This window comes from Oratosquilla oratoria, chromosome 6 (genome assembly GCF_046742065.1).
Source record: "Oratosquilla oratoria isolate Oo_2021 chromosome 6, ASM4674206v1, whole genome shotgun sequence".
Lineage (NCBI taxonomy): Eukaryota > Metazoa > Arthropoda > Malacostraca > Stomatopoda > Squillidae > Oratosquilla > Oratosquilla oratoria.
The window spans coordinates 61,018,554-61,028,553 of record NC_134782.1 but is presented as its reverse complement, the minus strand read 5'-3'; the positions used below and the strand labels follow the sequence as shown (position 1 = coordinate 61,028,553).

Genomic DNA, 10,000 nt, shown 5'->3' with positions numbered 1-10,000 from the left:
TGTGTTTGCGTTTGTGTACGTGTTTGAACGTGCACGTGTGTACGTGTGTACGCGACTCCAATATGGACTCATGATAACCATTACCTTGAAGAATGAGTTGATATCGCCTGGTCTGTGACCGCGTGTACGTGTGTGCGTGTGTCCGTGTGTGCGTGGGTAACACGTGGGTTATATAAAAAAGACTCTCAAAGAAAAAAATTCATTTTATGAAAAAAAAAGTTGAGGGTGAGGGGAGATGTGCGAGAAATGGTACGAGGAAAGAGGGGAAGACCCAGTCCTCAGAGGGGAAACAGATGGGGATTTTTTTTTTTTTTTTTTTTTATGTAGGACGAAATGAGGGGAATTCCTAGAATATGTGGAGAAAGCCCATAGGAGGAGCGAGTCGGGGGTGTGGGGGGGAAGGGGGACAGAGGGGTAGAAGGGAGGGGGGAGGAGATGGAAGAGGGGAAGCAAGGGTGAGGGGGGAAGGAAGGGGGGGAAGGGGGAAGGGGGGAGAAGAGGCGAGTCCCGGTGGTTGAGAAACAGTGGACGGACCTCCTAGGTAGATTGTCGGAGGCTCCAAAGGTGAAAGAAGCCTACGCCAAGAGACGCTGAGCGACTGCGACAGGAAATAAACAGTCACTGCTTCTGGGGATCGAAGAGGAGTGCGAGACTCGAACCCGCGACGAGGAAGGCTCGTCACCATAGGTTACCTGATATGGTAAGGTGCTTGAGGCGGTGAATCAGGAGCTTGGGGTGTCACCTTAGGTGCTGGAGGGGACGGGTGGGAGTGGGAGGAGGAGGAAAGGGCCTTCTTTGCCGTTAGCCAGAATGAAATATGGAAGTGCGGTGTTGCCGTAGCGAAGAGTTTAGTCCCTTTTGACAACTCGTGGCGCAGTTGGTAGAGTTCCCGGCTACCACTACGGAGGTCCGGGTTCGAATCCCGCCCAAGGCTGAAATTATTTCAGTATCGCTGCGCTGCGGGGTGTTGCTCCGACTCTCGTGGGCGGGGAGTTGGGTGTGTGTGTAAGGTTACAGCATTACCCATGGATCGGTCATATACGAGGTCTGAGCTCTCTTTCGTGAGGGATATAGCTGTCGAACACGAGCCCAACACGTGATCCAAAAACCATGGTGAATCACATACACAGACACAGACACGCACGCACACACACACACACACACACACACACACACACACACACACACACACACACACACACACACACACACACACACACACACACACACACACGTAGACACGTACACGCGCGCACACACACACACACACACACACACACACACACACACACACACACACACACACACACACACACACACACACACACACACACACACACACACACACACACACACACACACACAGTAGACATTATATGAAGATGAAACCTTTATTTCGGGATTTATAAATAGCTTAGAAGTTGTGTTCTACGTCTTTGTACTTGAAAAAGCTTCATCAAGTGAAGTGTTGTACTTTTAAGGAAGGTTTCATCATTACCATATGGTGTCTACCCTGTGACCTTAAATTATTCTTTTGAACGTCAGGGGAAGGGGAGTTGGGTACAATGAGCGATCACACACACACACACACACACACACACACACACACACACACACACACACACACACACACACACACACATACACACAGGGGAGTTGGGTACAATGAGCGATCCTAAAAATCCACAGGAACATTGTCAGGTTTTAGCTAGACCGCCTTGAGATGCGACTTGGAAAGCTTGGTCGTCACTTCACTCGTCCGTCTGTCTCCCCTTCTCGTCTCGCAGCATATTACTATTGGCGTCCAACTTCAACTGGAATCAAACTCCCGTTTTCTCCACTCATGTTTGCCTTGAAGCCAAAATCCTGACAAACACTTTCCTGAAGAACCCTGAGACCTAAAAAAGGACCTTCTGAAGACTAAGGAAGAGTCTCTCTCAACAAGGATCTACAAAGATGTTGAAGACACGAAGGATCTCGAAGAAGAGTCGAAGAAAGAGATGAGACAAGGTGAAGGTACAGTAGAGGCGTGGGAGTGAGAGACGGAGGGGGGAGGGGGGCATGGAGGGGGGAGGGGCATGGAGGGAGGAGGGGCATGGAGGGGGAGGGGCACGGAGGGGGAGGGGCATGGAGGGGGAGGGGCATGGAGGGAGAGGGGCATGGAGGGGGAGGGGCATGGAGGGGGGAGGTACGAGTAGATGAGTGGTGAAGCCAATAAAAAGAGAATTCTGCACAGTCAATAAAGAACCCGCCTGAACGCTCACAGGACGGAGCAGAGGATGGAGGATGGAGGAGGAGGAAGAAGCGGGTGAGGGGCCAGAAAAAGAAGTCAGGGGGATCGAGGACGAAGAGACTGAAGCGAGACGGAGATTATTGACAGAAAGCTAGACTTGGAAGTATGATAATAATTGGTAGGAAGAAAGATAAACAAGTGAATAAAGGAAACAGAGAGAAGTGGACCAGATAGGAGTTAAAGTGAAGTAGAGAAGTGTAGAGGGTAAGAGAGAAGAAAGAAGAAACTAAGAATGAAAAAATAGGAAACCAAAGAGGAGGAGGAGGAAGAGAAAGAGGGCGAGGAGTTGGGGGTCGGAAATGGCATGACGGAAGATGAGGATAAGTATGAGTAGAAGGAGAGGAAGAAGGAGGAGGAGGAGGAGGAGGAGGAGCAGAAGATTATGACAAAGGTAAGAAAGAGGAATAGGAGGTGATGGAAGCTGAAGAAGAGAAGGAACTAGGAAAGATTATCGAAGGAACAAGAAGAAGAAGAAGAAGAAATGCAAAAAAAATAAAGAATGCTGAAGCGGCCATAACACAGAGACCCTTTATGGGTTTGCTTCTGGTGAATGACAACCCAGGCGGTTTTATTCAGCTGAATGGCGGGAGGGGGGGGGGAAGGCTGGGCGGGATTGAGGCCGGGAGGGATCGGGACCCCGTTTGGTCCTAATGAGACCACTCGGGTGGCCAAAAGGGACCAGTTCCCCAACGTTTAATGAATCAGTTCGACACTGGGTACTGATGTGTGCGTGTGCGTGTGTACGTGTATGTAGATGTGTGTGATTCACCATGGTCTTGGATCACGTGTTGGACTCGTGATCGATATCTATTTCCCTCCCGTAAGAGAGCTCAGAGCTCGTATATGATCGATCTATGAGTAATGCTGTGACCTGACACGCACACACACACCCAACTCCCCGCCCACGAGAGTTGGAGTAACGACTAGCAGCGCAGCGATACTGAAATTACTTCAGCCCCGGATGGATTTGGAACCCGGACGGCCGTAGTGGCAGCCGGGAGCTCTACCAACTGCGCCATCGAGTCGTGTGTGTGTGTGTGTGTGTGTGTGTGTGTGTGTGTGTGTGTGTGTGTGTGTGTGTGTGTGTGTGTGTGTGTGTGTGTGTGTGCGCACGCTCGTTATCACCCCCACATTACCGAATACACTTATTCAAACGACTCCACTTGTCCAACTGTTGAAGACTCCATCGACCGCAATGGATGACCTCAAATTCCATTTTTGGCTCCGAAATGAGAGTTTTATCGACACTCCGCGGCTTACCCTTTCCTCGTAGAACCTCATCCTTCACCATTTCTAAAGACTCATCTCCATTTCTCTCTCCGTATGACCCAGTTACTCTCCTTTCGTCTCTGACCCAATTGACCTCTCTTCGTCATGGTGACCCAACCGGGGACCTTACTGTGATAGAACGTTTTATCGATCTCAGAGCCGGACCCCCGCCCTTCCGTGAACAGGGCGTCGTTCGACCGAGGTCTCTGTCGCTTCACCGAGGCCCCCTCTGTTGCTTAACCGAGACTCCCTCTGTCGCTCGACCGAAACCCCCTCTGTCGCTCGACCGAGAACCCCCTCTGTCGCTCGACCGAGACCCCTCTCTGTCGCTCGACCGAGGCCCCCTCTGTCGTTCGACCGAGGCCCATATTGTAGATGTACCTTAGTGCATACGCTAAGTTTCCTATCCAAGAATATGTTAGCTGGAGTGGAAAAAAAAAGAAGAAATTTGCATAGCTATGGGTCCATATGTATCTAGGGGTAATGCGATCTAATGCATTTGCTTCCTTTCTGGGAGGTCTTCCGATGATTCTATAAATTTGAAATATCTTTCTGGATTTAGTGGCTGAAGACCCTTGGCATCAGAGAAAATATATATTTTTAAATATTTCGTTTGACTTCAGGTCCATGTGTTTGGTTGTGGAGCGTTGGTTTTGATCTTGGGTAATCCAACGGCAGTCTGAACACACAGGGTACAGGTGGTGGTTTGGGTCGTAGTTTAGCGTCTCCCGGCGTAAAATTAACATGCTATTCACGAAGTCATCAACCTCTCTCTCCCTCGTCCTTCTTTACTTCTTCTGTTCATTTTCTCCTTGTTTTTCTTCCTTTATTTTTTATATATTTCTTCTTCTTCTTCTTCTTCTTCTTCTTTTTCTTTTTCTTTTTCTCCTTTTTCTTCTTCTTCCTCTTCTTTTACTCCATGTCCCTCTTCTTCATGTTCTTTTTCTTCTTTCTTCTTCTTTTTCTTCTTCTTCTTCTTCTTCTTCTTCTTCTTCTTCTTCTTCTTCTTCTTCTTCTTCTTCTTCTTCTTCTTCTTCTTCTTCTTCTTCTTCTTCTTTCTTGATTTTCTTTTTCATTTTCTTTTTTCTCCTTTTTCTTCTGTTTTCTTCTTCTTCTTTTTCTTCTTCATTTTCTTTTTTCTTCTTTTTTCTCCTTTTTCTTCTTTTTTCTTCTTTCTTCTTCTTTTTCTTCATTTTCTTGTTTCTCCTTTTTCTTCTTTCTTCTTCTTTTTCTTCTTCTTTTTCTTTTTTCTTCTTCTTCTTCTTCTTCTTCTTCTTCTTTCTTCTTCTTTCTTCTTTTCTTCTTCTTTCTTCTTCTTCTTTCTTATTCTTTCTTCTTCTTCTTCTTCTTTCTTCTTCTTTCTTCTTTTTTTCTTCTTTCTTCTTCTTCTTCTTCTTTCTTCTTCTTTCTTCTTCTTTCTTCTTCTTTCTTCTTCTTTCTTCTTCTTTCTTCTTCTTTCTTCTTCTTTTTCTTCTTCTTTCTTCTTTTTTCTTTTTTCTTCTTTTTTCTTTTTTCTTCTCCTTTTTCTTCTTTTTCTTCTTTTCTTTTCTTCTTCATTTTCTTTTCTTCTTTTTCTTTTCTTTTTTCTTTTTCTTTTTCTTCTTTTTCTTCTTTTTCTTTTTCTTCTTTTTCTTCTTTTTTCCTTTTCTTCCTCTTTTCTTCTTTATTTTCTTTTTTTCTTCTTTATTATTTTTCCTTTATTATTTTTTCTTCTTTAAACTTTCTTTTTTTTATTTTGTATTTTTTCCTTTTTCCTCTTCTCCTTTTTCTGCTTTCTTTTTCTCTTTATTATTTTCTACTTTTTCTTCTTTCTTCTTTTTCTTCCTTTTCTTTTCCTTGTTCTTCTTTTTATTTTCTTCTACTTCTTCTCCTTCTTCCTTCTCCTTTATTCCTGCCTTTCTTCCTTCTACCTCTCTTTTAACTTTTTCTGTTCATTTTCTCTTTGCCGAGGTAAATTTCATTTTCCATTTTCTTCTTTCTTCCTTCTCTTTCTTAATCTTTTCTTTTTCATACATTTCCTTCTCTCCTCATCTCTCCACTTCCTCCTTCTTCTACTACTCCTTCTCCTTCTTCTCCCCTACTCCTCATTCATCTCTTCTTCGTCCTCTGTCTCATCCTCCTTCTCCCTTTCCATTTCCTTTTCTTCCATTCTCTCGAGTTCCTTCTCCTCCTCTACTTGTTCACTTTCATTTCTTTCTCTTCCTCCTCTTTTTTCTTCTACTCTTCCTCCTCCTCCTCTTCCTCCTTCTTCTCCGGCTGGCTCTTCATTTTTTTTTTTTTTTTTTTTTTTTTTTTTTTTTTTTTTTTTTAACATTCCGTCATTTCAAAACTCCATCAGGTTTGCCTCCTTTACTTAATTTCTCGCCTGTGTCTTCCACCTGTCTCCGTTTTCTTCGCTCCAAAATCGTTTTCGGTAGCACACATCTTAGAAATTCGTTCAAATTCTGTGTGTGTGTGTGTGTGTGTGTGTGTGTGTGTGTGTGTGTGTGTGTGTGTGTGTGTGTGTGTGTGTGTGTGTGTGCGTGTGTGTGAGAGATAGATAAAGAGATAGATAAAGAGAGAGAGAGAGAGATAGAGAGAAATATGCAATTTCTACCTGGTCTATTTATTGTTACTGATAAATCAGAACTGAATGTTGATGATATTAATCAAGAAGTCTAAACCAACTCGACTTAGATTCGATGACATTTAATGATATTTAACTGAAGAACGCTAAGGTTAGCAAGAAATCTGTCTACGTCTTTGCAAGAGGCCTTTGAGACATACACGGATGTAGATCATGTATGTGTGTTGGGTAACATGTTAATCCGTGTCCACACTTGTTGCATTTCCGCGTATCGTATCATCTTTGTTTACTACCTAGTGATACAATACGGTGCAACAGGGTATTATACCCACATGTTACGTATCCGCCTGCTGTATACGGATACGCAACAAGTGGGTACAATACCCTGTTGCACCGTATCTTATCACTAGGTGGTACGCAAAGATGATACGATACGTCGAAATGCAACACTTGTGGACCCGGCTTTAGGAGGGTTATACATTTATATAAGGACCGTAAGACCTTGTTCGTACTAGCGGTTTGAACCGCACGGAAACCGCGGCGGCACCGCATTGTTAAGGAGAAAACCGCCCGGTTATGTGTAAACGCCCCCATTGAATTACCTTGTCATTGAAACGCTACGGTTAAAACCGCGGCGGTTGAAACCGCTAGTGTGAACAGGGCATAAGATCTCGGCGTGGCGGACGCAGAAACCTCACTTACAGTTGATGTGTTTCGATGGTTACCTAGGTAAAAAACCTAGGCAAAAGTTCTAGGCAAAAGACATAGAAAAGAGCCCTAGGTAAAAGACATAGACGGGAGACCTAAAGAAAAGTCCTAGATGCCAATCAGAGGCAAAATACCAGGCAAAAGACCTAGGCAGATAACCTAGGTAAAAGACTTAGGCAAAAGTCCTGGGCAAAGCATTGGACAGGGGCGCTAGGCAAAAATCCTAGAAGGGAGATCTAGACACAAGACCTAGGTAGAAAACTTAGACAAAAGTTCTTGACGGCAGCCAGAGGCAGAACACCTAGATGGTAAACCTAGACAGGTGAGCTAGGTACATGACCTAGGCAAAAATTCTAGGCAAAAACCCTGGATGGGAGCCCTAAGGTGGAAGGTCTAGGCAAATAGCAACACCCAGCGCTATCGATCCTCGAGACTCCATATTGCATCAGTCTATACTTAGCAAAGCACTTGGTCACGTGACGCTTAGGCAGTAGTGAGAGCTCATTCGACATTGCAATGTCCTGTTTAAGTTTGAATCCCAACTCTGATGACGTGAATTAATACAGATAAAAGGACAAATTATTAAATAAAACGATTTAATAAATTTGTTGATACATTTTCTGTTGTATTATATACGGGATGCAAAGACTAAGCACGATGCATTACACAACCAAATATTTTTTAAATCAAGAATAATAGACCTAATGAATTAATGGATACTTAGAAATACCAGTAATACCAACCTTATCGTGTGAACATGTTTCTACGAATCTGGACTACCAATCCTGCCGAAATAAAATTGCTTTTGTGAAATCAGGCATACCAATTTTACTGAAGGAAAACGTGGAAACCTGAGGGAATGCCAACTTTACGGAACAAACAAACGAACGAAAGCAGTGGTACCAATCTTAACGAATAAAAATTACGTTGTTATAATTACCTCTTTTCAAACCTGTCAGGTCTAAGCCAAGAGATAGATGACTTGTTTGTGATAGAAATGGATGAACTTGGTCAAAGGCAAATGGACGGCAATCGATTTACTTTCAATCCGAGGGGAAGATTAACACCAACCAGAGACGATTGAAGCTTCCAATCAACCCGAATGGATTGACTGGAGTTGATGGGTCAAGTGATAGGGAATGTAAGTGAGGAGGTTATCCACATAGACTGTAGTTTCCCGATGTTTACAACCTTGCTCTCCAGAAACGGTCGCGCCCAAAAATGAATTAAGTTTATGGGTTACGTTTTTATTCTTTTATTTTACATTGAAGTCGTTCAGTAAGTATATTTGAACCCATTATGTATTATGATGCAGCCTCAAGATTTTCTTAACGTAGAGTGAGACTCTTTTATCTTTTTTTTAATTTAACCCTTTTCATCAAAATTTTGTTAGTTTAACTCGTACTTTTAATGAATTTGGTGTCCAAGTTGTCTTTAAAAACAACAACACTGTTAAAAACAGGTTGATTAAAAATTCACCTGAAGGCTGTGTTTGTAGTATCCATCTCAAAAATTGTAACTTTAATTATATTGGACAAACAGGCAAGGATTTAAAATCGAGAATAAACCAACATAAATATACATACATACATATACCAAGGCTTGTTTCCCCCTTCCAAGGGAGGTAGCCAAAAAGGGAAAGGCATAAAAACACTCCACCCATTTCATCCTTAATGATGAGTGAGGAGAATGGAGGAGAAATAAGGAAGGATGAGGTGAAGGCAGCTGTAAAGATGATGAAAGCAGGTAAGGCACCTGGTCTGGATGGATGTCATGCAGAATGTCTGGAAAAAGGGAGGTGCAGTGATGGTGGACTGGTTGGTGAGGTTATTTAATGTTTGCTGGAGAGAGGGTAGAGTACTGGAGGACTGGAGTAGTGCCTGTATAGTTCCTTCTTTACAAGGGAAAAGGGACAAGTGTGAATGTAGTAATTTCAGAGGGATTAGCCTGTTGAGTGTAGTAGGGAAGGCTTATGGGAGGATCTTAATTGAGAGGATTAGGAGAGGAACAGAGGAGTAATTGGTGAGGAACAGTATGGATTTAGGACGGGTAGAGGTTGTGTAGATCAGATCTTTGTGGTAAGACAGATATGTGAGAAAGTTATAGGAAAGGGGAAGGATGTTTTTTGGGCTTTCATGGATCTGGAAAAGGCTCTTATGATAGGGTAGACAGAATGGCACTGTGGGAGGTTATGCAGATTTATGGGATAGAAGAAAGCTTTTGGGAGCTGTCAAGAGTTTTTATGAGTATAGTAGAGCATGTGTTTAGATTAGAAATGGAGAGAGTGAGTGGTTTGAAGTAAAGGTGGGACTTCGTCAAGGATGCGTTATGTCGCCCTGGCTGTTCAACTTATACATGGATGGGGTGGTTGCGAGAGGTGAATGCTAGGGGTAGTGAGTCAGGGATTGGAGATGGTTAAAGAAAATGGAGAAAAGTGGGAGGTGAGCCAGCTGTTGTTTGCGGACGACACTGCGCTTGTGGCAGGGTCAGAGGAGGGATTGAGGAAGCTGGTGGCAGAGTTTGGGGAGAGTATGTGATAGAAGAAAGCTAAAGATAAATGTGGGTAAAAGTAAGGTGATGAGATGTACAAGGGGTGAAAGTGGCAGTAGACTGGAAGTGAACATTAAGGGAGAGCGACTGGAGGAAGCAGGAAAAGGTGGAGTGAAGGTGGAGGTAGAATGTAGATTGAGAGAAGCGAGTAAATGCCTTGGTGGTTTAAAGAGTGTAATGAGGAATAGACATTTGGGAATGGATGCGAAGAGGAGACTGTATGAAGGAGTGATTGTGCCAACAGCACTGTATGGGGCAGAAACGTGGAACATAAGAGAAGAAGAGAGAAGGAGTTTGAATGTGTTTGAGATGAGGTGTCTGAGAAGTATGGTGGGGGTTACTAGGCTAGATAGAGTGAAAATGAGGAGGTGAGGACGATAACAGGGGTGAAAAAGGATTTGGGAGATAGGTTGATGAAAGAATATTAGGATGGTTTGGACACATGGAAAGAATGAGTGAAGAAAGACTAGTAAAAGAGGTATGGAAGGCAGATGTGGAGGGGAGGAGTGAACATGAGAGGGACGTCCTAGGATGAGGTGTATGGATGGGGTGAAGGGGGCTTTGGGGAAGAGGGGAATGTCTGTTGAGGAAGGAAGGGAGAGGACGGAAGACAG

At 43.6% G+C, this 10,000-nt stretch overlaps 1 protein-coding gene across 1 annotated transcript in view; it reads right to left on the bottom strand.

The window, feature by feature from the left end:
* LOC143026192 (potassium channel subfamily K member 13-like) overlaps positions 1-10,000 on the bottom strand; it is a 199,106-nt gene that overhangs the window by 112,268 nt on the left and 76,838 nt on the right. The window lies entirely within an intron of this gene.